This window comes from Nyctereutes procyonoides, unplaced genomic scaffold (genome assembly GCF_905146905.1).
Source record: "Nyctereutes procyonoides isolate TBG_1078 unplaced genomic scaffold, NYPRO_anot_genome, whole genome shotgun sequence".
In the NCBI taxonomy this organism is placed as follows: domain Eukaryota; kingdom Metazoa; phylum Chordata; class Mammalia; order Carnivora; family Canidae; genus Nyctereutes; species Nyctereutes procyonoides.
In genome coordinates, this window is record NW_026575128.1 from 9,251,257 (window position 1) to 9,277,834 (window position 26,578).

Consider the following 26,578-nt stretch of genomic DNA (forward strand, 5'->3'; position numbering starts at 1 on the left):
CGCCCGGCGCGAGCGGCGGGGAGGGCGGGGGCTCCGGGCGCGGCGCTGCCCTCGGAAGCCCGGCCCCCGCCCCGGGCCGCGAGCGCCCGGACCTCCCCTTCTCCCCCGAAGGTGCGCGGGCGGCCGTCACCGCGCGTTCTCGTCAGAGCGGGCCTGAGGGGCGCTGCGGGCTTCCGTCGCTCGGGGGGCGACGGCCCCCTGAGCCCTTCCGTGGGTGTGCGTGTAGGATGCGGACCCAGCGCCAACCTTGCGTCCACGCGCCCGCGCAAAACCCGCGCCCAAAGCACCTGAATGGTCTTTGACCTTAACTTCTGGATCTGCTGTGCAGAGCGGTACAGAAATTTCCGACGGGTACCAGGTCCTTAATCCCAAACCGACCCCAAATTAGAAAAAAAACCATAACATGCCGAGCAAGAGAATAGCCAACGGGTTGTTCTGAAATTCATAAGCAACTTAAAGGTAAGAACCACCCCACCCCCGTCGTCTACGTTACCCCCATCCCACCCCACCCCCACTCTTCCGCCCCGACCGCAGTCAGACCCCGGATCGGGCCCTGAGGGAAGGAAGTGGGCGCGTCGCGCGGCCTGCGGAACCCTTCTGTTTGCGGGGATCCCGTGCGGCCCCCCTCGGCCTCGGGATGCACACGCCAGAACCGAAAGCAGGAGAAACCAAAAGACCGTCGGAAGGGAAGGAAATCCTCCAGATCGCCTGGGCCCAAACTCCCCAGTAATAGGACACTTTTGTCCTGGAGCGCTGTGGCGGATGGGCAAGCAGGGACCTGGCGGCGCAGGTTAGCCCCTGACCCTGGGCAGGTTACCTCCTATTTCTGAACCTGGGGTTTCTCGTGCCTGCCGTGCTGGTTGTTGTGAAAATGGGAGGTAATTTATGTGAAGAACTAGCCCAGAGAAGTAGCTTCTCAATGTTAGTTCCAATTATTGTTGGTTCCAAAACACCCTCTCAGTCTTTCTTAAATTCAAGATTGTTCCCATCTGTTTTTGTTCTTTCTCTCTCAATCTCTGTGTAAATATATCCCTTTCAAAACATGAGTGCATCAGAAAAGGGAGGAAAAAAAAAAAGATGGTGCATTGTTCTTTATTGTCCCTGGTCTGGGTAAAATTTTCCTAAATTTCATTAATGGATTTATGTAATTTCCCTCCACTGAGGAAAAATGGAGCCTAATACACTAGATGCTATAACATTCTATTGCAAAGCAGATTTTAGCGTAAAGCTAGTATATTTTTCTGTATATAAAAGTTATAAGGCAATCTCACCTTAGGTTATGTCCTAATAATAATCTTAATGAGAAAATTATATAAGGTCTCTGGGAACGTTCAAATAATAATTGAGCAGCCACCTTAGAGAAAATATAACCTTACAGCTCTCCTCCAATCAATAAGCTGTTCCTGTTCCTGTACAATCCTGAGTGTGCCTTCACTACCTACTTCTGAGTCACATTACAAAAAAAAAAAAAAAAATCACTATCCCCTTTTTATAACAAGAGAAACTGGGGCTCAGAGAAAAACTGTGATTCATCCTCATAACAACTCTATGAATTAAGTACTCTACTACCACCATTTTACATGTGAAATACATCTAACAGAAGGGAGAGCTGGAAGTAGACACTGAGATTCCTTCCGTCTCCCATCTGATGCCCTAACAATCCTTTTTGCAATACTCAGAAAATGTTGTAAGTTACTGTTGCTAAAAATTTTCAATCTAGAGAAATAGGCCCTTTCATTTAGATTAGTTTGGCAGCCCAGCGTTAACAGTGCTTTCCAAACCTGGTTCACTATCACCACGGGAAATCTGTATTTGTTTACGAATAATCATGCTACCCAGGGTGTAGCTACTACATGAAGATGATTCATTTGTTCCCAAGACCAGTTTCCTCTTGCTTCACACTTTCTCCCCTTCTATTCAAATATGTTGCTGAAAGAGACTGCCTTTATCATCACTATCACTTCCTGATCATAGTAGTCTACTATAAATCATTTCATCTCTAATTTCATTCCATCACTCAACTCTTCCTACCCAGTTTGCTCTCTGCTCCTGAAGTAGCTCTCCTCTGTTTTCCCCTCCTCTACTATAAACCTTTTTCGTTTCAATCTTTCACCTGCTGTCAATTGATTTGGTTACCTACTCTCAGTTTTGCATTGATTTCCACAACTACACAGTGACTCTAAAACACCCTTTTATTCCTAATCTGGTAGACCTTTCCATTTTCATTTTTATGCCATACACATCCCATAGAAAGCCAGTATGCTAAGAATAGTTTCTTCACGTGAGTTTAAGGTATAGCAGCATCCCAATAAAAATTTTCTTTGCTTTTAAATTTTATTCTGAAAAATTAAGGCCACCTGGCCTGCTCAGAGAGTCATGCAACTCTTGATCTCAGTGTCCTGAGTTCCAGCCTCATGCTGAGTGTAGACATTACTAACAAAAAATAATAAATAAACTTAAAAAATCAAGGTTTTTACTTGTCAATTAATTATACATCGATAAAACTGGGGGGGAAATGAGGCCAAAGAGATACCCATTTTCTTGCTTTGTGAATGGCAAGAAATTAAGGAGTTATCCTTAATTCTGGATAGTCACTGAGTCTGATAAATTATACTTCTTGCTGTTACTGAAATTTCTCTCCTCTCCAACTCTACTATACCACTCACTGCTGGTCTAGGGTATATATATGTTCAGTAAATTATATGTGCAATGAACAAAAAGGAGGAGGAAAGAGGAATGAATGAATATTTATGTGTGAGTAGATACTATATAAAAGTTTAAAAGAAGGGACGCCTGGGTGGCTCAGTGATTGAGCATCCTTTGGCTCAGGTCGTGATCCTGGGGTCCTGGGATCGGGTCCCACACGGGGCTCCCCATGGGGAGCCTGCTTCTCCCTCTGCCTGTGTCACTGCCTCTCTGTGTCTGTCATGAATAAATAAATAAAATTCTTAATAAAAAAAGAAGTTTAAAAGAAGGCACAAGGAGTGTCTGGGGGGCTCCATGGTTGAGCCTCTGCCTTTGGCTCAGGTTGTGACCCCGGGGTCCTGGAATCCAGTCCCGCATCGGGAACCCTGCATGGAGCCTGCTTCTCCTTCTGCCTATGTCTCTGCCTCTCTCTCTGTGTCTCTCACGAATAAATAAAATCTTTAAAAAAAATAAAAGAAGGCACAAAACCTCTTTCATGTTCCAAATAATCCTTGTGCTTCCCAAATTTATAAGCACTTATCAATACACTGTCAATCTCTGTTTACTTATATGTCTCTCCTATCAGATTTTGAGTCCCAGGCTCAGTGTTTGGTCATCTCTGTGTCCACACAACCAGTCTCAGAGTACAGCTCAGAGAATGTTAAACTGATCTCGGCTGGCTTAGCCTGATGTGCATCAAGCTAGTGCATTCCACCCATTCAGTGACTTTTTAGGTCATTCTCTTTAACTTTCAGGGCCCACCATAGAGAAAGACTCCCCTTCAACAGATGATTGCCCTGCAGCTCCGAACTGCCCCCAGCCTGCTGCTGCCAGCTGCAGTCCTCCACACCCCTCTGTAATCACCAACCACAGCCAGGAGTGAAACCCAGAATTCACAGTGCTACCGAACAAGCAAGCCCTAGACCAGACTTAAAAAGGAAATTGTTAGGTCCCTTGAATCATTTACAAAAGAACAAAGCAAATCCCATTTTAGGAATCAAACAAAAGTAGGTAATTAAATATGTGAATAAAGATATATGCAAAAAGATCTTTATTATGTGCATTGCTGTAGGTTTATAACAAAAATATAAGGAAAACTATAAAGGAATTAAATGAATTACAGTACACAAATATTATTAATAATTGTGTTTTTAAAGAATTTTAAATGACATTGAAAACTGCTCATGATTCACTATCAAATTTAAAACAGTGTTAAGGGGCACCTGGGCTGCTCAGCTCATTATCCTGGGGTCCTGGGATAGTCCCCAGGGAGATTGCTTCCTTCCCTCTCTCTCTCAAATAAAATCTCTTTAAAAAAAGAAAAGAAAAGCAAGGTTAAGTAAAAGAGTATTGTATGATCCCAATTAAGTTTTTATATATTTATTTAGAAGGAAATAGTTCAAAATGTTATGTTTATGGGATTTTTAAACTTCTTTTAAAATATAATTTTGGGGCACCTGGCTGACTCAGTTGGTAGAGCATGCAACTCTTGATCAGCAGGTCATGAGTTCAAGCCTCATGTTGAGTGTAGAGATTACTTTAGAAAAAAAATTTTTAGGGATCCCTGGGTGGCGCAGTGGTTTGGTGCCTGCCTTTGGCCCAGGGTGCGATCCTGGAGACCTGGGATCGAATCCCACGTCAGGCTCCCGGTGCATGGAGCCTGCTTCTCCCTCTGCCTGTGTCTCTGCCTCTCTCTCTCTCTTTCTGTGTGTGACTATCATGAATAAATAAAATCTTTAAAAAAAAATTTTTAGACCCTAAAAAGAGAAAGTTAAAAAAAAAATAATTTCAAAAAAATCATTTCAGATGTAAAGAAAAGTTGCAAAAATACTACAAAAATCCCATATATCTCTCACCTATATCTAACCACATTTGCTTTATTCTCATTTACTGACTTGTGTGTGCACTTGCTGTCATTCTTCCTCCTTCTAGAGATGGATACACTTATAGATGTATAAACAAACTGTTATAATTATGTTCTGGCCCATTTATCCCTAAATATTTTTCAGTGCATTTCCTCAAAACAGAGTACAAATATCACAATACAGTTCGCAAAATCAGAAGATTAACACTGATACCATACTATGATCTAATTTATGACCTTATTCAATTTTGCCAATTGTCCCACTAACATTCCTTATACAAAAAATAATTGTTTTTTTCTGGTCCAGGATTGAGTGCAGGATCACACATAATAGTTGTTAAATCTCTAATCTTCTTTAATTTGGAACAGTTTCTCAGTCTTTGTGTTTTATAACCTTGACACTTTTAAAGAATATAGGTCATTTATTTTGTAAAAATACCCCTCAATTTGAGTTTGTCTGATATTTTTTTCTTGATTAGATTCAAGTTATGTATTTTTGGAGGGAATACTACAGAATTGATGTTGTGTCTTCCTTAGTGCCTCAGGAGACATGGGATACTGTGTGTCCCATCACTGGTGATAACAACTTTGTTCACTTGGTTAATTAAGGTGTTATCTGTCAGGTTTATCCAGCGTTAAGTAACTAGTTTGCTTTTTGTAATTAATAAATATCTTGTAGGGAGTCATCTGAGACTACATTCAAGTTTTAACATTTATTGATAATGCTTGTTTGAAACAGTTGTGACTATAATTGTTGCCAAATGGTAATTTTATAATTCCATCATTAACATTCCTTATACATTTTTTGTCTTCTTACTGTGTAGGAGAGCATCTTGCTTCTCCTTCATTTATTCATTTATCAATTTATTGATTTATATCAAAATGAGCTGGGAGCTTATCATTTTTTAAACATTTCCCTTACTTTGTAGCACCACGTCCCAGGATTACTTTGTGCTTTCCCAGCCTCTAGAATCACCCATTTCCTTTCATAACCCTAGTTCCATTTAGTGGAGAATGATGTTTAAAAATCAAGATCTAGGTAGTAGGTGTGTTCATTGTCACTATGGTACCATTGCTTCTAAGCTCCCTAAGGGAATAAAGCTAGAAAACATACACACACACACACACACACACACACACACGCTGCTCACTTACTTGAACATCATTTTTACTTTACAGAACAACAGATAAACTATCATTTTTCAGATGTGGAAATTTGGCAGACATTTTCTAGAAAACAAAATGGATATGCTTGTCACTTCAAGGAAGTGTTTGTTGCCAAAGATAAAATTCAAGTTTTCAAGTAAAAATTAGAATTTTGGAAAATGTATTCACCACCATGAGCTCAGCAGCTTCCCAAACTTTTTTGAAGATGTGAGTGGTGATATGAACAAATGTTGTGGAGTGTTTTTTTTGAAAATTATTGTATAGTGAAGTGTGTTAACATTTGGAAGGCGTGCATAACTCTGAGCTAGTGTTTTTTTCAAATGACCAATGCGAGATGTGTTGGCAGCTTAGTCAGTTAAGGATCTGCCTTCAGCTCAAGTCATGATCCCAGGGTCCTGGGATTGTGCCCTTCATTGGGCTCCCTGCTCAGAAGGGAGCCTGCTTCCCCCTTTCTCTCTGAACCTCCCCTGCTCCTCTCTCTTCTCTCTCTAATAAATAAATAAAATCTTTTTTAAAATGACCAATGCATGATGTTATAAAAACATACATGGGTAAAATATCCCCTTAAAGTCTAATATAGACCAAAGGATTTTAATGGAATATAGTACAAAAAGTTCATTGATAATAGTTTCAGATTCCATGTTGCAGTTAACCTTTAAGAAATTGCCGCATTCAGGACACCTGGGTGGCTCAGTGGTTGAGTGTCTGCCTTTGGCTTGGTCGTGATCCCAGGGTCCTGAAATTGAGTCCTGCATCAAGCCCCCCGCAGGGAGCCTGCTTCTCCTTCTGCCTGTGTCTCTGGCTCTCTCTCTGTGTCTCTCATGAATAAATAAATAAAACCTTTTTAAAAATATATTAAAAAATAAAACATTCCTCACTTTCCTAACTACAAAACAGATTTTCCTCATATATCTCAATTAAAACAACATATCCCAACAGATTGAATGGAGAAGCAGATATGATAACCCCGCTATCTTCTAGTGGATTAACTGTAAAGGGATTTGCAAAAATGCAAATAATGCCACTCTTCTTACTATGTTTTTGTTTTAGAATATATAGTTATTTTTTATTAAAATGAGTTATTTTTGTTAACATATGATGAGTTCACTATTGTTATTTTAAATAAATAATTGTTTAAAATATTTTCTTAGCTTTAATTTCAAAGGTGATAAATACCAATAGATATAATCCACATAAACAAAAGAACTCCGGGGTCCTCAATAATTTATAAGAGAGTAAAGGGGGACCTGTGACCAAAATGTTTGAGAACCACTTCTATAGTTTATTCACCCATTCCCCTATTTGAGGGCATTTAGATTGTTTATAATATTTTGCATTACAATGTTGCAATGAATAATTTTATATATGCATGTTTTTCTAATGTAGATATATCTTTAGGGTAAATTTTTAGACGTGGGATATCTGGGATAAATACATATGTAGTTCTGTTAAATATTACCAAATTTCCCTTACTAAGGGTTGTACCTCACTGCTATCATTGCCTCTCTCCCCTACCAACACAGATATTTTCTGCCCAACCTGATACAATAAAAGATATAGCACTTTCAAGGCTATGTAGTGGAACAGCTTTGGAAAAAGACAGCCATGAATTCAAATCACGAGTAACTACAAGGTATGAATGGAAGGGCCTGTGTATTCATCAATGAGATGAGGCTAATGTGTATTATATATACAAAGAATTGAGTAGGTGTTCATTAAATGGTAATAATGTTATTATCTGAATCTCTCTGGACAACTAGGAAGGTAGTCACTTGACAAGCACAGATAATGGACTGTTCTGGGGTGCCTGGATGGCTTAGTTGGCAGGTATCTACTCTTGGTTTTGGCACAGGTCATGATCTTGGGGTCGTGGGATTGAGGTCAGTTTAGAGTCTGCTTGGGATTCTCTCTCTCCTTCTACCCCTCCCCCTGCAATAAATAAATAAATAAATAAATAAATTAATTAATTAATTAAAATCTTTTTTTTAAAAAAGAATAGACTATACTAATGAACTATAGAAGATGTTGACAGTAAAAGAATATAGAGTTGCCTTGGGAGGTACAAGAAAAGAACAGGTCACCTAAATCAGAAAAGAGGCTAAAAGCAGATGCTGAAACCTAGAGTACAAAGCCTGAGCAGTAACAGCAAAGAAGAGTTCATTAATTTAATCACTTGGTCAACTATTTACTGAACACTACTATTTACCAGGCACTATGTTCTGTGGTAAGCAAGGTACTGTCTCTGCCTAAGGAGTTTAGACTCTACTAGTAGAGGTAGATGAGAAAATAGGCAATTATGATTTTAGAGGGTAAGTACAGTGTACTGCAGAAAACAAATCAGAGACATCTGACTCAAATTTAGGTGTTGGGCAGGAGTTTTTAGGGGAAATGATACCTAAGCAGAGACCTGAAGAATGGCTGGGACTTAGCTACATAAATTGGGGAAGTGGGAAGGGAATAGTTAGGAAAAGAGCATATCCCAGGCAGCAGAAATAGAATGTGCAAAAACCTAGAGGCAAGAAAAAACGTGATGTGTCGGGAGAACCGAGAGGGCAATTTTGGTTGAGGCAGTGAGGGCAAGATTGGGAGCAGTGATACCCAAGGCAGGGGCCAAATCCGTAAGGCCTTATTCATGTCAGGAACTTTGGATTTTATCTTATGGGTGATCGAAGGCCATTAGAGCATTTAAGCTGGTCAGTGGCATTAAGGGTTTGATTTTAGAAAAAAGATCACTTTAACTGTTGTGTAGAAACTAGAGGACACTCATTTGGAGACAAGGAAGCCATTTGTAAGTGTCTATTGAAATAACCCAGGCAAAAGTGGTGGTGACCTGAGTTAGGGTAGTAGAGGGAAAATGGTGATTTCAGGAGGCAAAATCACCAAACTATGATTAGATTGGCATGTGAAAAAGAGGGAGAAGTCAAAGGAGACACTTGAATTTCTGGCTTGGGCAACTTGGTAATCAGTGCTATCCGAGAGAGAGACAGCAGGGGAAGAGGAGCAGACTTGAGGGGGAAAATGATGAGTGCTGTTTCAACATGTTGACAGAGTAGGAGACAGGTTCAGAGAGGTGAAGTTACTTATCTAAGGTGACTGTAATTGGCAGAGCTAAGATTCCAACCCAGGTCCATCTGACTACATATTTCCTCATTGCTTCAGCATGGCCGTGGGATGCTGGCCGTGGGATCCTCCCACACTCAGCGTGGGAATGTGCACCAGCTACCAGGCAGGGGAAAACCACCACGAGCATTATAATATAAGTGAAATGCCTTCATATATGTCAAATCTGACTGAATAACACAAGAGCGTATTTCCATAAGCATAAACATTATTAACACTGATCATGATGACTCACTGCCATCCTCTGGTCCCAGAAGGAAAATATTAGGATACACTTGATGCTGGGGAATGTTTATGATGTATTTTTCATACGAATTACAGATGAGGCAGCGTGGCATGTATGGTACAGTAGAAAGACCCTGGATACCTGGGTTCTAATGATGTAAGTATGGACTGGACTGGAGGAGGAAAGTTATATAGCATTTGACTCTCTGGGCCTTTCCTGAGGGTGTCCACTTCAGCAGGTCTCTTCTACCCACCAGCGCAGTCCATGCCACTGCCCAATGTATACAGAGATGGTACAGTGCAGTGGGAGGAGCTTGCACGTTGGAGTTAAGTGATAACGAGCTGCACCAATTTCAGGCTGTTTGAAGGAAGTCACTTTCTAAGTCTTATTTTTCTTATTTGTATGGTACACAACTATATGTGTTACCAACAAAGTGCCAGATACATGGTAAACACAGAGTTAATTATCTTTCCTTGCCTTTTCTTTTTAACCTCAAACACTGTTTTCTATCTCTATCTCTAAAGCTCTAGAAAAGAGTTAATGGCTTCTTTACACCATTCCTTAGTCTTTCCAATGTACATATATCCTCTCGTAATCAGAAAACCAAATAAACAAAAGATATTTGGGGGCACAGAGTAGACCAGCCCATTAGTTAGCATCCATTACAACCTGATGACCTACAGGTCTATTTTATTTGGGTATGCTATACTCCAATCATATGAGGGTATGCATATGAGGAAATAACTGAATTTATGTGTGCATTCTCATGTGAATATGAATCCACCTGAATTCTACAAGCACTGAGTTCTATGAACCAGACACTATAGGAATAGAGTTGAAAAGTTTTTCCTTTATTTTGAAAGTATTTATGTGTGTGTGTGTGTGTGTGTGTCTCAGTTTTGGCTGTGGGAAGAAAGGATTGGATTTATAGAACTGAGGAGCATGTAAGTTGCAAACAGTAATGGGCTGGGGCCAACTTGTATTGGATCATGAGAGCCAATTATTAAGTTTTGAGAAACTTTGCTAGCCAATTGTTACAGCAATTTGTAAAAGGCTAAATTATATAAAACTATAACTGAATACATTATATTAAAAACAGTTAAATACAAGCAGCCCTTGCTTTGCATAGGTCTGAAATTTGCGAATTTTACTTACCACAGTTTAGTTAAGTAACATCCCCTCAAAACACAACTCAGGTTTGTTTGTTTTTAAAAATTTATTTTTCAGTAATCTCTATACCCAACCTGGGGCTCGGACTCACAACCCCAAGATCAAGAGTTGCATTCTCCACTGAATGAGCCAGCCAGGGGCACTGAAGTTTCATTTATCATAGTATGTTAACTATAAGTAATTGCACAAAGTACAAATACTGCTGCTATTTCTTCAGTCCATGAATCATTATGTAAATAATAGATTCACATCATGTTCACTGACTAATCACATCACTTTTTTTTTTTTTTTGTAAGCTCTGCACCCAATGTGGGGCTTGAACTCACAACACAGAGATCAGGAGTCACATGCTCTACCCACTGAGCCAGCCAGGCCCCCCTCAATCACTTCTTTCAAAGTCTGTCAGTGATTGGTCATCTTTTTTTCAATTTTGACACAGACAATAAATTATATACTGTGTTGCTTCTTTTTCTACTAGTGATAAAAACCACATGACACTTTAAAGGAATGAATAATCAAACAAGGAGGTTGTCGGGGAGATCAAATGAAGCAAAGAAACAAAAAGTGATGGGCACCTGGCTGGCTCAGTCAGAGGAGTGTGAAATTCTTTATCTCAGTCTCATGAGTTCAAGCCCCAAATTGGGTGTAGAGATTACATAGATAAACTTTTTTAAAAAGAAAAAAGAAACAAAAAGGGATACAGCTGCAGGTGAAACTTTAATGTTAATGAAATTATAGAAGAAATCATTGAGTATGGGAATTGATATACCTTCCGTTTGAAAGACTCTAGATATACAGCCAGAGGAACTTAGTGAAGGCCAATTTATTGATATAAGTGAAGATAATGGTTGTGACCAAGAGAATGAAGATGTTTTTCACATTAAAATTATTGAACATACTTCATAATGTTGAAAGAGCAAGGAATAAAATGTTGAAAGCTGACCCAAACTTAGAAGTGGGAGCATGTTCCAAGCATGGAAAAGTTGGTCAGTCATATTGTAAATTATACAATAAGAAAGCAAGCACCATTCAAATTACTCTTAACAGTTTTTTACTAAGAAATAAAATGCTTTAACTCTCGGTGTTTTGAACATTTTATTTTATTTTTTTTAATTTATTTATTTATGACAGTCACAGAGAGAGAGAGAGAGAGGCAGAGACACAGGCAGAGGGAGAAGCAGGCTCCATGCACTGGGAGCCCGATGTGGGATTCGATCCCGGGTCTCCAGGATCGCGCCCTGGGCCAAAGACAGGCGCTAAACCACTGCGCGACCCAGGGATCCCTGAACATTTTAAATTATAGTGCACTATGCCTCTCAATGGGGAAAGAATTGTCTTTTTAACAAATGGTGCCAGGGCACTTGGTTATCTATATGCAAAATAATGAAATTGGACCCCTACCTCATATCATTAAAAAAATGAATTCAGGGATCCCTGGGTGGCGGAGCGGTTTGGCGCCTGCCTTTGGCCCAGGGCGCGATCCTGGAGACCCGGGATCGAATCCCACATCGGGCTCCCGGTGCATGGAGCCTGCTTCTCCCTCTGCCTGTGTCTCTGCCTGTCTCTCTCTCTCTGTATGTCTATCATAAATAAATAAAAAAAAAAAAGTTCTGAGAAAGAATCAGAACTTTAAAAAAAAAATGAATTCAAAGTGAATCAAAGACCTATATGTAAAAGCTAGAACTATAAAATTGTTAGAAGGAAACATTGATACAACTCTTTGTGACTGTGGATTAAGTGGTGATTTCTTAGATATGACATCAAAAGTTCTAACAACAAAGAAAAAAGGGACAAATTGGTCTTCATCAAATTTTAAAACTTTGTGAAATTGGCTATGGTGAGAATATTTATACCACAGAAATTGGCAAATGGCACGTCAGGGTTTGTTTTCTTAATTGTCTAGATTTTAATTTATTTTTATTTTTTAATATATTTATTTATTCATGAGAGACACAGAGAGAGAGGCAGAGACACAGGCAGAGACACAGGCAGAGGAAGAAGCGGGCTCCCTGCAGGGAGCCTGATGTGGGACTCGATCCCGGGTCTCCAGGATCACACCCTGAGCCGAAGGCAGGCGCCAAACCGCTGCGCCACCCAGGGATCCCGGAAACATAGCTCTTAAAGCACTTGAAAACTATTACTTGGGACTGCCTGGGGAGCTCAGTTGGTTGAGCATCTGACTCTTGATTTTGGCTCAGGTTATGATCTCGGGGTCGTGGGGTTGTGGGATTGAACCCCGCGTTGGGCTCTACACTTGAGATTCTCTCTCTCCTTCTGCCCCTCCCCCTCCCTGCTCTCTCTCTCTTAAATAAGTAAATCTTTTTTTTAAAACCCTATCATCTGATGTAGCAAATAAGTCATATTATTGAGAAATGAGTGAATTTCCAATAGATCTCTTCATTGATTCACTTTCTTATTCAAAAACAAAATATTAACCTTCATTTCATAACTATACTCAGCCAGTAATTATGCATTATTTAATTACTTATTAAATGTATTTATTTACTTATTCACTTATTATCTAATTAGGCATCTACCAGCATGCCACTGGCTGGAACATCAAAGATCCTAGAATCCAGCATCTACCATTTTATATGATGAGGACATGAAACCCAAGATCTGCCTTAGGTCACAAATAAATGAATGGATGGATGGTCAACATTTGAGTCATGTGTTGTTCTTTTACATATTAACCCATCTACCTGACTATCTAGGAAAATATGTTTTCTGTGACAATGCCAAAGTAGGATGGGCAGTGAAGATATGTGAAACATTATTCCTAGTTTAGCTAGTACGCCCTTCTATCCAGGGTTTTAACAATGCTGTGTACCTGGAAGGAGGAGTCAGAAGAATCAGGACACAGGAAGAGACTTAAGCAGGTCCCTCTCCCTATCTGGGCAGACAGCAATAGAGCAGGCGAACAAGCCATGTCTTACTTTTGGACTTTTCTCTCCTCTCCTTACACCCTGAGGCATTGAAGAGATTGGGGAGATATTCAGGCTTCCCTCTACAATCAGGGGTAAGAGGGCTGGCCCCAAGAGAAAGGATCAGGTTCAGACTTGGCCTCCAGACCAAAGCTCTTCCCTTGGCCTCAATCACTTAGAACATGACTTCAATGTTACTTTGTTTATTCAGTGTCCGTTTGCAAGGTGAGCCAAAGATTATTAATAACAGACCTTTTGCATATAGCCCTTTACAATTTGCATGGCCTTTGTACATGTACTGTCCTGTTTGAGCCCCACAATAGCCCTTCATGGTGAGTAGGGGAGGGGCTAATAAGCCTATTTTATAGGTGAAGAAATGAGGCTCAAAGACCAAGGATACTCAAGTCCAAGGAATCCATTTCAGGACTGAAACCTAGGAATATTGACACAAATTGTAGTTGTCTTCCATGGCACAAAAGTACAATAGCATAGGCCTAGCAGCATTTACAGAATTATTATTAGTGATAGTTACCAATAATAATAAATAGCCACAATTTATGAGCACTTATTGCTCATTGCATTAAGTGCTTCATTTGCATTCTCATTTAATCTTCATAACAATCTTTTGAGGTTGATGCTAACTTCTCCATTTACTAAGACCCTGAGGTTCAGAAAGTTTAAGGAATAGGTCCTGGATCACACAGCAGAAGTGTCAGAGCAAGGATCTGAACCCAGATCTCAGCTTCCAAAGATCATACTCTTGGGATCCCTGGGTGGCGCAGCGGCTTAGCGCCTGCCTTTAGCCCAGGGCACGATCCTGGAAACCCAGGATCGAATCCCACATCGGGCTCCCGGTGCATGGAGCCTGCTTCTCCCTCTGCCTGTGTCTCTGCCTCTCTCTCTCATTCTGTGTGACTATCATAAATAAATAAAAATTAAAAAAAAACAAAGATCATACTCTTAAGCTCTTAAATATTATAAGATCATCAGAAAAGATAGTAGTGGGAGCAGGGAGATCATTATTATTCTATGAGAATAATTATTCAGGAGGATTTGGGAAGCTGTCTTTGAGAAAGTGACATGTAAGTTGGGATCTGAAGACCAAGTCCTAGTTAGCTAGGAGACAGCATGTGGAATGAATGGCCTGATGTGAAAAAGCACCTTCGGGAACTGACAGTGTGGCTGGAGTGACCTGAGCAAGGAATGAGTGTCAAGAGATGAGACCCAAGAGTGTAGGCAAACAGTCGGGTCACAAAGGACTTGTAGTCCATGGTAAAGATTTGAGATTTTTTTTTCTGAAGAAAAATGGGAAGCCTAAGAGCATTTTCAGTCAGGGAAGGACATGATTCAATTTATGTTTAGAATACCATTGATTGCTGAGAGGCAATGGAATTGTAGAAATAAGATCTGAAACTTACAGAAATCCAAGCAAGATGGTATCTTGGACGACACCTCAGGTAATAGCAATGGAGAAGGACAACTTTGAGTGATGAATTAGATGTGCCAGATACTGTGAAATATATTTTCTTATTTAAGCCTCACACAACAACCCAGTTATGTAGATATTTTACAGGTTTTAAAGTTTTTTTTTTATTTTATTTTATAGATGAGGAAGTTGAGATTCAGAGAGGTTCAGCTTCTATATTATGCTTCACACTGTTTAACAATGATCATCTTGGGGTGCCTGGCTGGCTCAGTTGGTAAATACTATGTGACTCCTGATCTTGAGGTCATATGAGTTAGAGCCCCATGTTGGGGATAGAGTTCACTTTAAATTAAAAAAAAAAAAATTAATGTTTTTTTAAAAAATGGATCATCTTATCTGCCAAGTAAAGTAATGGATATTCTGAATCCTAAGTAAGTGTCAGGGTGATTAGCATGATAAAGCTTCTGTCTAAAAGACTGGAGTCTTTTTCATCAGAAAGAGGTCAGTCTAGCTAGGGAACTTCTGTAGTTAGACAACATTATGTCACCTAGAAAACTTTGTTTGTGACTTAGCACAAGATCAGGCCATCAGGACCCCTAGATTCCAATCAATGTGGAACCTCTGTTGCTGGGCAACATTAACGATTTAGACCCCAGAAAGATGTAATTAGATTGATAGAGTTTGAAAGACTCCTTACAGACTGTAGGACACAAGTGTCCCACTTCACAGATGAGAAAACTAAAAACTAAAGTTCAAAGATGGGGAAGAGCTGGCTAGGGTCACTTAGAATGATAGTGGCAGAGTTGGGGCTAAAACTGGATCTTCTGACTCTCAGCCCACAGTTCCCACGGAACCAAGCTCTGCCGTCTCTTTGATAGGCCTGAGATCCTTTTACATTGGGATATACTGTATCAAATGAATTCCAGGTAGAGAAAGTGTGGTTTTGAGTGGAGGAAAGAAGACAAATCTCACTTCTACTCCCACGAGGTCCCTGCTAGAAACACAAGTCACTATCTTCCCACGTTACAGCCTCTTAAATACCCAAACATGGCCTACTCCGGAGAATGCTGGGGAGGGGGCCAGAACTGTCCCTAAGATTCTGAGTGCCATTCCTTCCTCTCTGCCCCCTTCTTACTGCACATATTTTCTGTTCTCTTAAAAGCATGCTTTTGGGAAAGCATCTTCTATCGGTTGCCTTCATTTGGGCATGAATTAAAGAGAAGTAAATTCTAATAAGGCAAGGGTGCTAAATTCTGTCCCTCACTGCTATGTGACACTTGGGCAAGTCCCAGGGCCTGTTTCCTTATCTATATAATGAGGATACTGGACTTAATTGCTGTGAGCCCTGCTAGTTCTGATCTATGGAATCAGAATGTATTAGTTCCTGCAACTCCAGGTCCCTGGCACAGTGTAGGTTTACCAGAGCTCTTGGTTATCTGGTGAGGTGAGGCTTATCAGGTAGATTATCATCAACTACTGGCCCTTTCTGCTTCCCATCCCCCTCATTTCTCCCCTAGAGTCTCAGCCAATGACTGGAAGCTTCCAGGATTCAGATTCTTTTTCTTCTCTGCATTCAAGGAAGCAGCCTCAGCACCCACCGTTGGTCCTCACACTCATTCTCTGAGTATAATTCCAGGGAAACATCTTCCTGCCTTAAAATATCTTCTTTACCCACTGGGAGGAAGTAAGGTATTGATAAAAGAGCAATAGCATTGGAGTAGATAAGCTTGGATTTAAATCTTGGCATGCCATTTTACCAGCTCTGTGACCTTGGGGAGGTTACCCATCCATCCTCAGATCCCCAGGCCCTGCATATTATGAAGATTAGAGATAGTGTCTGTAAAATACCTGTAGAAGAAAAGCATATAATCTTTTCTCTTTAGGGGAAAAAAATCACCTTAAAAATAGAGTATTAAGAGAGCTGACCCTCTGTTTTCTTCCTATGAGGTTTTTTGGTTTTGTTTGTTTTTAAAGTAGGGTAATGCCATCTAACACTTTATTTTCTTTTTTTTTTAAAGATTATATTTATTTATTCATTCATGAGAAACACGGGGGGGGTGGGGGCAGAGACACAGGCAAAGGGAGAAGCAGGGTCCATGCAGGGAGCCCGACGTGGGACTTGATCCTGGGTCTCCAGGATCATGCCCTGGGCTGAAGGCAGAGCTAAATCACTGAGCCACCCAGGCTGCCCAACACTATTTTCTAAAAACAAAATGCGGTCCAAAGTTTTTTCTCCTTCCACATGCTTGGTACATAATTAATGCTCAATACATTTTTATTATCACTAGAATTACAACCATTGATTTTAAGTCCAGTGAATCTACTCAAAAGGTTCTGAATTCTCTCTGAAACAGAAATCTGATTTAAAAAATGCTCTCCTGGGGATCCCTGGGTGGCGCAGCGGTTTGGCGCCTGCCTTTGGCCCAGGGCGCGATCCTGGAGACCCAGGATCGACTCCCACATCGGGCTCCCGGTGCATGGAGCCTGCTTCTCCCTCTGCCTATGTCTCTGCGCCTCTCTCTCTCTCTCTCTGTGACTATCATAAATAAATAAAAAAAATTATAATAAAAAAAATGCTCTCCTGCTGAAAAACATTCTGTGGCTCCTCATAACCTATATGGTATAAAGCCCATTTAGAGTTCTTAACACTCTGGTCCCAACTTGCTTTTGCAATCTGGAGTCTCTGATATAGTTAAAAGAAAAGAAAAGAGAAAAAAGAAAGAGAAAGAGAAAGAGAAGAAAGAGAAAGAAAGGAAAGAAAGAAAGAAAGAAGAAAGAAAAAGAAAGAAAGAAAGAAAGAAAGAAAGAAAGAAAGAAAGAAAGAAAGAAAGAAAGAAAAAGAAGGAAGGAAGGAAGGAAGGAAGGAAGGAAGGAAGGAAGGAAGGAGAGGGAAAGAAAAGATTTTTTGCATCCCACCTTAGCCACTTAACCTTTTTCCTCCTCTGTAGTACTGAGATAGTACTTTCTACCTTACAGATTAAATAATAGTAGTTTATATTAGCTACTAATTATTGTAGTTATTACATGCCAGCTAGAGTATAAGAACTTGACAGATTTATTTAATCCTGATGAGTATCCAATGAGGTGAGCACTTTTATTTTCAGGAGAGAAAACTGAAACTTGGAGAGGTTAAATAATTATTAAATGTATCATTTATCAAATATAACAGACATAAACCTGGGTCTAGCTGCTATGACAGTCCTACATGTCAATCTTTGTACTATAAAGTCTTCCTTGAGCCTTCCTTTCTTTTTTTTTTTTTTAAGATTTTATTTGTTTATTTGACAGCACAAGTAGGGGGAGTGGCAGGCAGAGGGAGAGGGAGAAGCAGGCTCCCCGCTGAGCAGGGAGGCTGATGCTGGACCCTGGGATCATGACCTGAGTCAAAAGCAGGCACTTAACCAACTGAGCCACCCAGGCACCCCAACCTTCCTTTTTATTTATTTTTTATTTTTTTTCCAACCTTCCTTTTTAAAAGGACTTTGTACACTGGGAAGCTGTGAATATTGGCTATTAATCACTGTTATCACTTCCTCCTTCCATGGACCTGATACTCTATGTTTTTTTAAAGATTTATTTATTTATTCATGAGAGACACACAGAGAGAGGCAGAGACACAGGCAGAGAGGGAAGCAGGCTCCCCACAGGGAGCCTGATGCTGGATGATCCTGGATCCTGGGTTCACGCCCTGAGCCGAAGGCAGATGCCCAACCACCCAACCGCTGAGCCACCCAGGCATCCTCTGATACTCTAACAGAGAAATTTGCCATTCTCAAAGGCATTTTGTAGGACTTAACCTCACGACCCTGAGATGGAGACCTGAGCTGAGACCAAGAGTTAGGCATTCAGCTGACTGAGCCACCCAGAGACCCCTCAAAGGCATTTTTATTTATTTACTAAAGTTTAGGAGCACCTGGGTGGCTCAGATGGTTAAGCATCTGCCTTTGGGTCAGGTCATGATCTCAGGGTCCTGGGATCAATCCCCATGTCAGGCTCCCTGCTCAGGAGGGAGTTTCCTTCTCTCTCTCCCTCTGCATCTCCCCTCCACTAGTGCTTTCTCTCTCTCTCAATTGAATAAATAAAATCCTTAATTTAAAAAAAAATAAGGGATCCCTGGGTGGCGCAGCGGTTTGGCGCCTGCCTTTGGCCCAGGGCGCGATCCTGGAGATCCGGGATCGAATCCCACGTCGGGCTCCCAGTGCATGGAGCCTGCTTCTCCCTCTGCCTGTGTCTCTGCCTCTCTCTCTCTCTCTCTCTCTCTGTGACTATCATAAAAAAAATAAATAAATAAATTAAAAAAATAAAGTTTATTTAAGTAATCTTTACACCCAATGTGGGGCTTGAATTCATGACCTCAAGATCAAAAGTCACATGCTTTTCCCACTGAACCAGCCAGGTGCTCCTATCAAAGGCACTTTTACAGTTCTGAGCCTCTGTTCATATTATTCTCTTTGCCTGGAGTGCTCTTATTCCCCTCTTAGAATTATGTTCCTTTCATGAGGTAGCAGATCACCTGATCTTTGAAGTCTTCCCTAACATACTGGCATATCCCTAATCTCCTCAACTCTAGACATTAAGACTTCTCCATCTTTATCTTCTTGGCTGTTTCCACTTGATAAATGTTCAATAGGTAATTGTTATGCTCATTAATCTCAAATCATTTATTATAAATTCAGTGAAACCAATCAAGGGAATTGTCTTTCTAATGGGTGTTCTAGTGTGCCAGAGAAAATCTAAAGTGATTGCTGGGTGTTGCTTAGGAGAAAAATAGCAATGTAATTCAAGCCATGTCCAACACATGGCATAGCAGTCATTAGCAAAGCAGCTAGAGAAGTGTTCATTAGAAGAGAGTGAAGGAGAGGGGTAATAACAAAACCAACATTGCATAATTGCGTAATATTCACAAAGCTCTCCTATATATGTTATCTACATAAATTTTTAGCCCCATTTTACAAATGGGAAGGGAAATGAGGAAACTTTTCTAAATCCCAGAATCTTTTTGGAACATGATATCAATCAACCAGGTAAGGTGATGATTTCGAGGGTCCTCCAGAGGCCCTGTGATTTTCCAAATTACTAATCTCATTTCTTGAAAATATGTGAAATGTCGCATTAGGAGCTTAAATGCTGGCTGAGGCTTTAAATTTTAAGTATTTAAGTGGAGGAGAGAGGCACCTGGGTGGCTCCAACTCTTGGTTTCAACTCAGGTCATGATCCCAGGGTCCTGAAATCAAGCCCTGGGTCAAGCTCTGCACTCAGCACTGAGTCGGCTTATCACTCTCCTCCCCCACCCCCACCCCCACCCACTCATGCATGTGCTTTCTCTCTCTAAAATAAATAAATTTTTTTAAATTAGTAAATGGAGGAGAGGGGAAGGGGAATGTATGAAATATTTTAATTCATTTTTACTTTAGCATAAAAAATTTCAAATATATTCTTGAGAGCCACTTACTTGACCTAAGTAGGTTGGATGGATTCATTGAGAGTGCATGAGGGAACTGGGGACCTGAAGGAGAGCCTTCAAATATAAGACAAGGGGTGGGGGAAAGGAAGGCAAACTGTAGGAAGTTTCATTAACTTAATAATTTTGTCATGGACCAACCTGGTTCCCTATTATTGTAGCCATTGCCAGAGGACTCCATTCACCAAGGAATTTGTTATCTCAGGAATATGAGAGCAGGATTCAGTGTATAATCAAGTAGTAATGCTTGGGAAATGCTCAAGAAACCTTTCTCAGCATCCTCTAGATGCCAGAAAACAGAGAGTCAAATCTGGGGTTATAAGAATGATATATGGAGTAAAATAGTAAAATCTGCCATTCCAAGTTTGACACCTATAATTTAGTGTTAGAATCTCAGACTTTGGTCTACGGCCATACCACCCGGAACGCGCCCGATCTCGTCTGATCTCGGAAGCTAAGCAGGGTCGGGCCTGGTTAGTACTTGGATGGGAGAATCTCAGACTTTGATAGAACTTGGAGGTCAAAGAAAATACAAAAGTCATGGAATAGTAGTTGGTATTCTAAATACAGATCTTGGGTTGCCATTATTGAAATTCCTAAAGTAAAATTTCTAGTTGTGATTTAGGAATCTAATTATAGGGGGTGCCTGTGTCAGCTCTGCCAGTTAAGTGCCCAACTCCTGATTTGGACTCAGGTTGTGAGATCTAGCCCCGGTTGGGCTCCACCCCCATGGAGATTCTTTCTCCCCCTCTCCCCTCCGCCCCTCCACATCCCCTTTCTCTCTCTCTAAAAAAGACAAAATATAAGAAAAGTAATATAATTACAGGACTCAAATTCAAAGAGTAGAGCCTATGCTTTCATAGCAGAATTTTAAGTTCCAGTTAGTGGCTGAGTTCTGTTGGTAGAATGAATAGAGAATAGAACCTGAAGTTTCAGTAGTAGATATTGCAGTTCAGTATCCAAATCTCGGGCTCTGAATTCAAAGCCTAGAGTTCTAATAGTAAAATGTCAGGTTGAGAGTAAAATCTAGAGGTCCAATAGCATTTCAGTTTCAGGGAAAGAACCTAGAGTTCCTGAACTGGAACCTGGAGTTACAAGATTAGAACATGGAATTATATTATTAGAATCTTGGATTTTGAGATTGGAACTTTAAGTTCCTATAATACAGTACTAAAATTTGAAGGCTTAGCTTGAAATACAAGATAAGATATGGGATTCAGGTATCCCTGGGTGGCGCAGCGGTTTGGTGCCTGCCTTTGGCCGAGGGTGCGATCCTGGAGACCGGGGATCGAGTCCCACATCGGGCTCCCGGTGCATGGAGCCTGCTTCTCCCTCTGCCTGTGTCTCTGCCTCTCTCTCTTTCTGTGTGTGACTATCATAAATAAATAAAAATTTTAAAAAAATTAAAAAAAAAGATATGGGATTCAGATAGCACATCTTGAGTTTCAGTAGAGAATCTTGAGGTGGCCTAATGGAACCTTGAGGTGCAATATTAAATTATGAAATTTTGAAATTGGAATCTAGCTTACTAGATTACTATTAGAATCAGCAATAATGCTAATGGCTAACATTTATTAAATGCTTACTATGCCAAGCATTGTTCTAAGTGCTTTACATGTATTATTATTGTTATTATTACTACATTTAATGCTCATAAAAAATCTTCAAGGTGAGTTCTATTATTACTATTTCTATTTTACAAATGAAATACTGAGGCACAGAGAAGTTAAATAACTTTCCAAAGGTCACATGCCTGGGAAGCACAGAGATAGTATCTGACCACAAGTTCTGTATCTCTAAAGCACATGCATTTAACCACTATGGTAAGTACCTCTAGATACTAGAGTCTAGAAATTTAAATTTAGTAAAGCTTGAGGTTTAACAAATAGAACCTGGAGTTACTCTAATAAAAATTATGGTGCCAATAGCAGCATCTTGAATACTCTTTATATCCAAAGATAGAATGAGGGACTTACCACAATAGAATCTGGGATTCCAAACATAAATTATTCATTTCTGAAATCAGAGTCTCAAATGAAAGATCTCAATTTAGTCTCAATAATGGAAGCCCAAAATTCTACTATCAGAATTTCAGCCTCAACTTCTGGTCTAATCCCAATAATAGAATCTGTGTTTCTGAGACTAAAGTATAAGTTACTATAGTAGAATTTTAGTTTCTGAGAATGAAATCTAGAGTTTTAATAATGGAACCTTCAGGGGAGACAAAGTCCTAGGGTTTTAATAGTAGAATCTAAAGTTATTAAAGTAGATTCTTGAGTTCCAAGATTGGAAACTGAGATTCCAATAATGAAATCTTAAATTGTAATAGCAGAATATAATGTCCAAAATTAAGATCTTGAGTTCAAAGAATGTAACCTTTTGTTCCAAAAGTGAGATATGTGATTCCAAAAATAGAACCTGAAGTTCCAATGTTAGAATCTTGAGCCTTGGGCAGCCTGAGTGGCTTAGAGGTTGGTTTAGCACTGCCTTCAGCCTAGGGCGTGATCCTAGAGACCTGGCATCCCTGCATGTAGCCTGCTTCTCCCTCTGCCTGTGTTTCTACCTCTCTCTCTCTCTGTTTCTCATGAATAAATAAATACCATCTTAAAAAAAAATAATAATCTTGAGCCTTGGGGCGCCTGGGTGGCTCAGTCAGTTAAGTGTCTGTGTTTAGCTCAGGTCATGGCCCAGGGTTCTGGGATTGAGCCCTGCATTGGGCTCCCTGCTCAGTGCGGAGCCTCCGTCTCTCTCTCTCCCTCTGCCTGCTGCTTCCCCTGCTTGTGCGCTCCCTCCTTCTCTGTCAAATAGATAAAAATAATCTTTTAAAAAAAATCTTGAGCCTTGACTGAGAATCTTGAGAATCTGAGGTTATTAGAATATTAGAATATGGAATTTGGGAAATAGAATCTGGAGTTGCCAAAATAGGAATTATAATTCCAAAAGCAGCATCTTGGATTGTAATAGAGGGATTTGTTTGTCCATTGGGAGAATACTGGACTCAAAGAATACAACCTAGAATTTTGAACACAAATTATTAGGTTCCTAGAGTAGAATCTGTAGTCCAACAGTAGAATGATGGTGAAATATGGACTTCTAGTTGTAGAATCCGGTATTCTCAGACCTGGAGGTCCAATATTAGAATCTGGGTTTTGCAGAATAGAACCTGGGAATTTCCATAGAACAATCTAGAGTTGCCATTGAAGAATTCTGGGACTGAAAGTAGAACTTGGAGTTATATTTGGCAAAATCTTGATAGAGTTGTTTTCATCTCTGTTTTCAACACTTATCCTTTATTAATAGCGAATTTATTGTGCCTCGGCAACAATCATTTTTCCTGTTCACTAAGGGAGGACTTTTTTTTAATTTAAGATTTTATTTTTGGGCACCTGGGTGGCTCAGTTGGTTAAGTGCCTACCTTCAGGTCAGATCATGATCCCAGGGTCCTGGGATTGAGTCCAGCATCAGCCTTCCTGCTCAGAGGGGAGCCTGCTTCTCTCTCTGCCCCTACTTGTGAGCTCTTGCTCTCTTTCTCTCTCTGTCAAATAAATAAATAAAATCTTTTTAAAAGTTTATTTTCAAGTGATCTCTATGTCCAACATGGGCTTGAACTCACATCTCCAAGATCAAGAAGATTCACATGACCTACAGACTGAGCCAACTAGGCACCCCTCAATTAGGCAGGACTCTTAATCAGAGAGTACGATTTTGACTGCTACTTTCAGAAGTATAGAATTGACTGTAGCTTTCCAGTGCTATTTGGCTCTAGATGAGAAGTCTTCCAATCAGTGAGCCATGTGATTAGGCTTATGATATGTGCTCTGAGGCATTCCAAAGAGAAGACCCTGTCCTCATCCTGAGAAGCTAACCATGAATAAGACAGTATAAGCCCAATATAGAGTAGAATGTAGTCCAGCGCTAAACTGCGGGGCTGGCATTATTTAAATGGAAGGAAAGAGATCAGTATAGGCTCAACAGTCAGGAATGCTCCACAGAGGAGCCTTTCAAGGCATTTCAAAGGTAGGTAGGTAGGTAGGTAGGAAGGTTAGGTAGAAAGAAAAGAAAAGAAAAAAAGAAAAGAAAAGAAAAGAGAAAAAGAAAGAAAAGAAAGAGAAAAAGAAAGAAAGAAAGAAAGAAAGAAAAGAAAGAAAAGAAAGAAAAGAAAGAGAAAGAGAAAGAAAGAAAGGAGAAAAAGAAAGAAAGAAAGAAAGAAAGAAAGAAAGAAAGAAAGAAAGAAAGAAAGGAGAAAAGAGAAAGAAAGAAAGAAAGAAAGAGAAAATGAAAGAAAGAAGAAGGAAGGGAAGGAAGGAGGGAAGGAAGGAAGGAACGAAGGAAGGAAGGAAGGAAGGAAGGAAGGAAGGAAGGAAGAAAGAAAGGCAAAAAAGGCAGGGCATGTCAGGGGGGAAAATACTCAAAGAAAACATGGAAGTATGATCTAACATGGTATGAACTAGCAATTTTTCAGCAAAGAAATATTTATGGAGTGCCTGCCTGCTACTTACCAGGCACAGTGTAGGCCTTGGAAAAAGAAAAAGAAATCACAAGTAGTTTCTGCCCCTGAGGAAATCATGTGGAAAAACAAGTATGATGACTTTAGCATCAGACATACCTGGGTTTAAAAAGCAGGCTCATTAACCTACTAGCTGTGCCACTAAGCAAGCACCTTTATCTTCAAGCTCGTCTCTTCCTTTGTACAGAGAGGATAATGATGTCTTCGTTAAACATTGTTGTAAGTAGTGCTCTTTTTTCTCTACATTCTCACTGACACTTGTTGTTTCTTGTATTTTTTATTTTAGGCTGGCGTATTATTATTATTTGCTGAACCATTTGAGAGCAAGCTGCAGGCATCATGACCTTTTACCCATAAATAACTTCGGTGTTTATCTCCTAAGAAAAAGGACATTTTCAAATATATCATAATACAATTCTCAATTTCAGGAAAGTTTACATTTGTTAAATATTTTTGTCTAATATATAGTCCTTATGTAATTTTCACTCATTGTCCCACTGATATCCCTTAGGTCAAAAAACAACTCTCCACAAATATTTTCACTTTTCTACATGGTTAGGGCTTTCAGAGAAAAAAAAAATCTGTCAAAGCTGGTTTGTATAGCAACCCTAAAAAGAGACTTCTGGAGAGATAAAAAGTCTTACCTTCCCCTCTCCTCAGCTGCTTGTTTACATTTGCAAAGGTGAAGTAGAGATCATTCCCACCTTTCCCCAGATGGGATTTGCTTACATTCTAAAGCCACGATCTGTTTGTCCCTCTCTGGAAGGAGGGATGGGTAGCTATGAAGGTCATTCTAGATAGACTCTGAGATTCATAATTTTGGAGTTTCTCTTACATAGTACAAACTCCATGGTGCAAACTTCCCATAGTGTAAGCAGATGACACCAGACCCTTTTTCTGTCACCCTATGGGAAAGTAGGGCATAGGAAATAGGTTCTAAGATTGCTGTGTTAGTAAAAGCAGTTGCTCTTTGATACAGAGATCTGGAGGTTTCGTGTGTGTGTGTGAGTGAGTGTGTATAACTATACAAGTAAGGTAACATCTCAGACCCTTTGCAGTTTGGACTTAACACTTTATAGCTTTTGTTCCTCCCCAGATCCAGGATCTTATTGGGGACTCACATGTTGCATTTCCTTTGCCCAGTCTCTTTTAATATTCACCCTTTAACTTTCCTTTGTCATTCATCATACCAATACTTGTCAAGAGTCTATAGCATTTATTCCATAGTTCCCTTCTTTCCTACACATAAAAAAGTATACAATATCTAATCTTCTGTACCGTGCTTTATCACTTAATAGTATAACCCAAAGATTGTGCTCTATTAGTGTATTGAAATCCTTTTTTTATGGCTATATAGTATTTCATTGATTGGGTATCCTATTTCCCGACTATGTAGCATATACAGTAGGTATTCAGTGAGTGTTTGTTGGGGAAGTGGGTGATTCAAAAAGAAAAAAAGAACAAAAGAAGTGAATGTAGAACAGTTGAGCAGAAGAGTAATATATGGCCTAGAAAGAGAATAATTTGGGGTCAGTCAGACGGGGGATACAAATCCAGCACTCTTGGTGTTAGGGGGTTTGGCACAGGAGTTAAGCAAGCAAGCTCTGAAACCGGAGTACCTAGGTTAGACTCTACCACTTACTTAGCTGTGTTTCCTTGAGAAGACTACTGAATGAATTGTGCTTCAGCTTCCTCATCTGTAAGATGGAAATGATAGAGCACTTACTTCATACAGTTGTTGTGAGAACTCAAGAAATATAAGCTATACTTTATATGTACAGCTCAATAAATATTAGCTGTACTTTATAGCTATAATGTTTCTAAACTCCAGTTTCTTCATGTATAAAAAAGGGCTAGTAATACCCATTTGACAGGGAAGCTTTTGGGGCTAGGTGATATGATGTCTGTAAGGCACCTAGTATTGTGATGAGCACAGAGAAGCAATCATTAAATGGTAGCCTGCGAGGCAAGGGGACAGAGGAGGAACAAGATTACTGGGAGGATTATCAGTACTGCAAGCTCCCTGAG

At 40.0% G+C, this 26,578-nt stretch overlaps 1 long non-coding RNA gene across 1 annotated transcript; it reads left to right on the top strand.

Moving 5' to 3' along the window:
- The first annotated feature begins 93 nt into the window (after positions 1 to 93).
- LOC129520636 (uncharacterized) lies at positions 94 to 24,918 on the top strand. The gene is made up of 3 exons (XR_008666645.1): positions 94 to 459; positions 7,240 to 7,349; positions 24,837 to 24,918. It is a non-coding gene; the product is annotated as an uncharacterized LOC129520636 (long non-coding RNA).
- Positions 24,919 to 26,578: the final 1,660 nt, after the last annotated feature.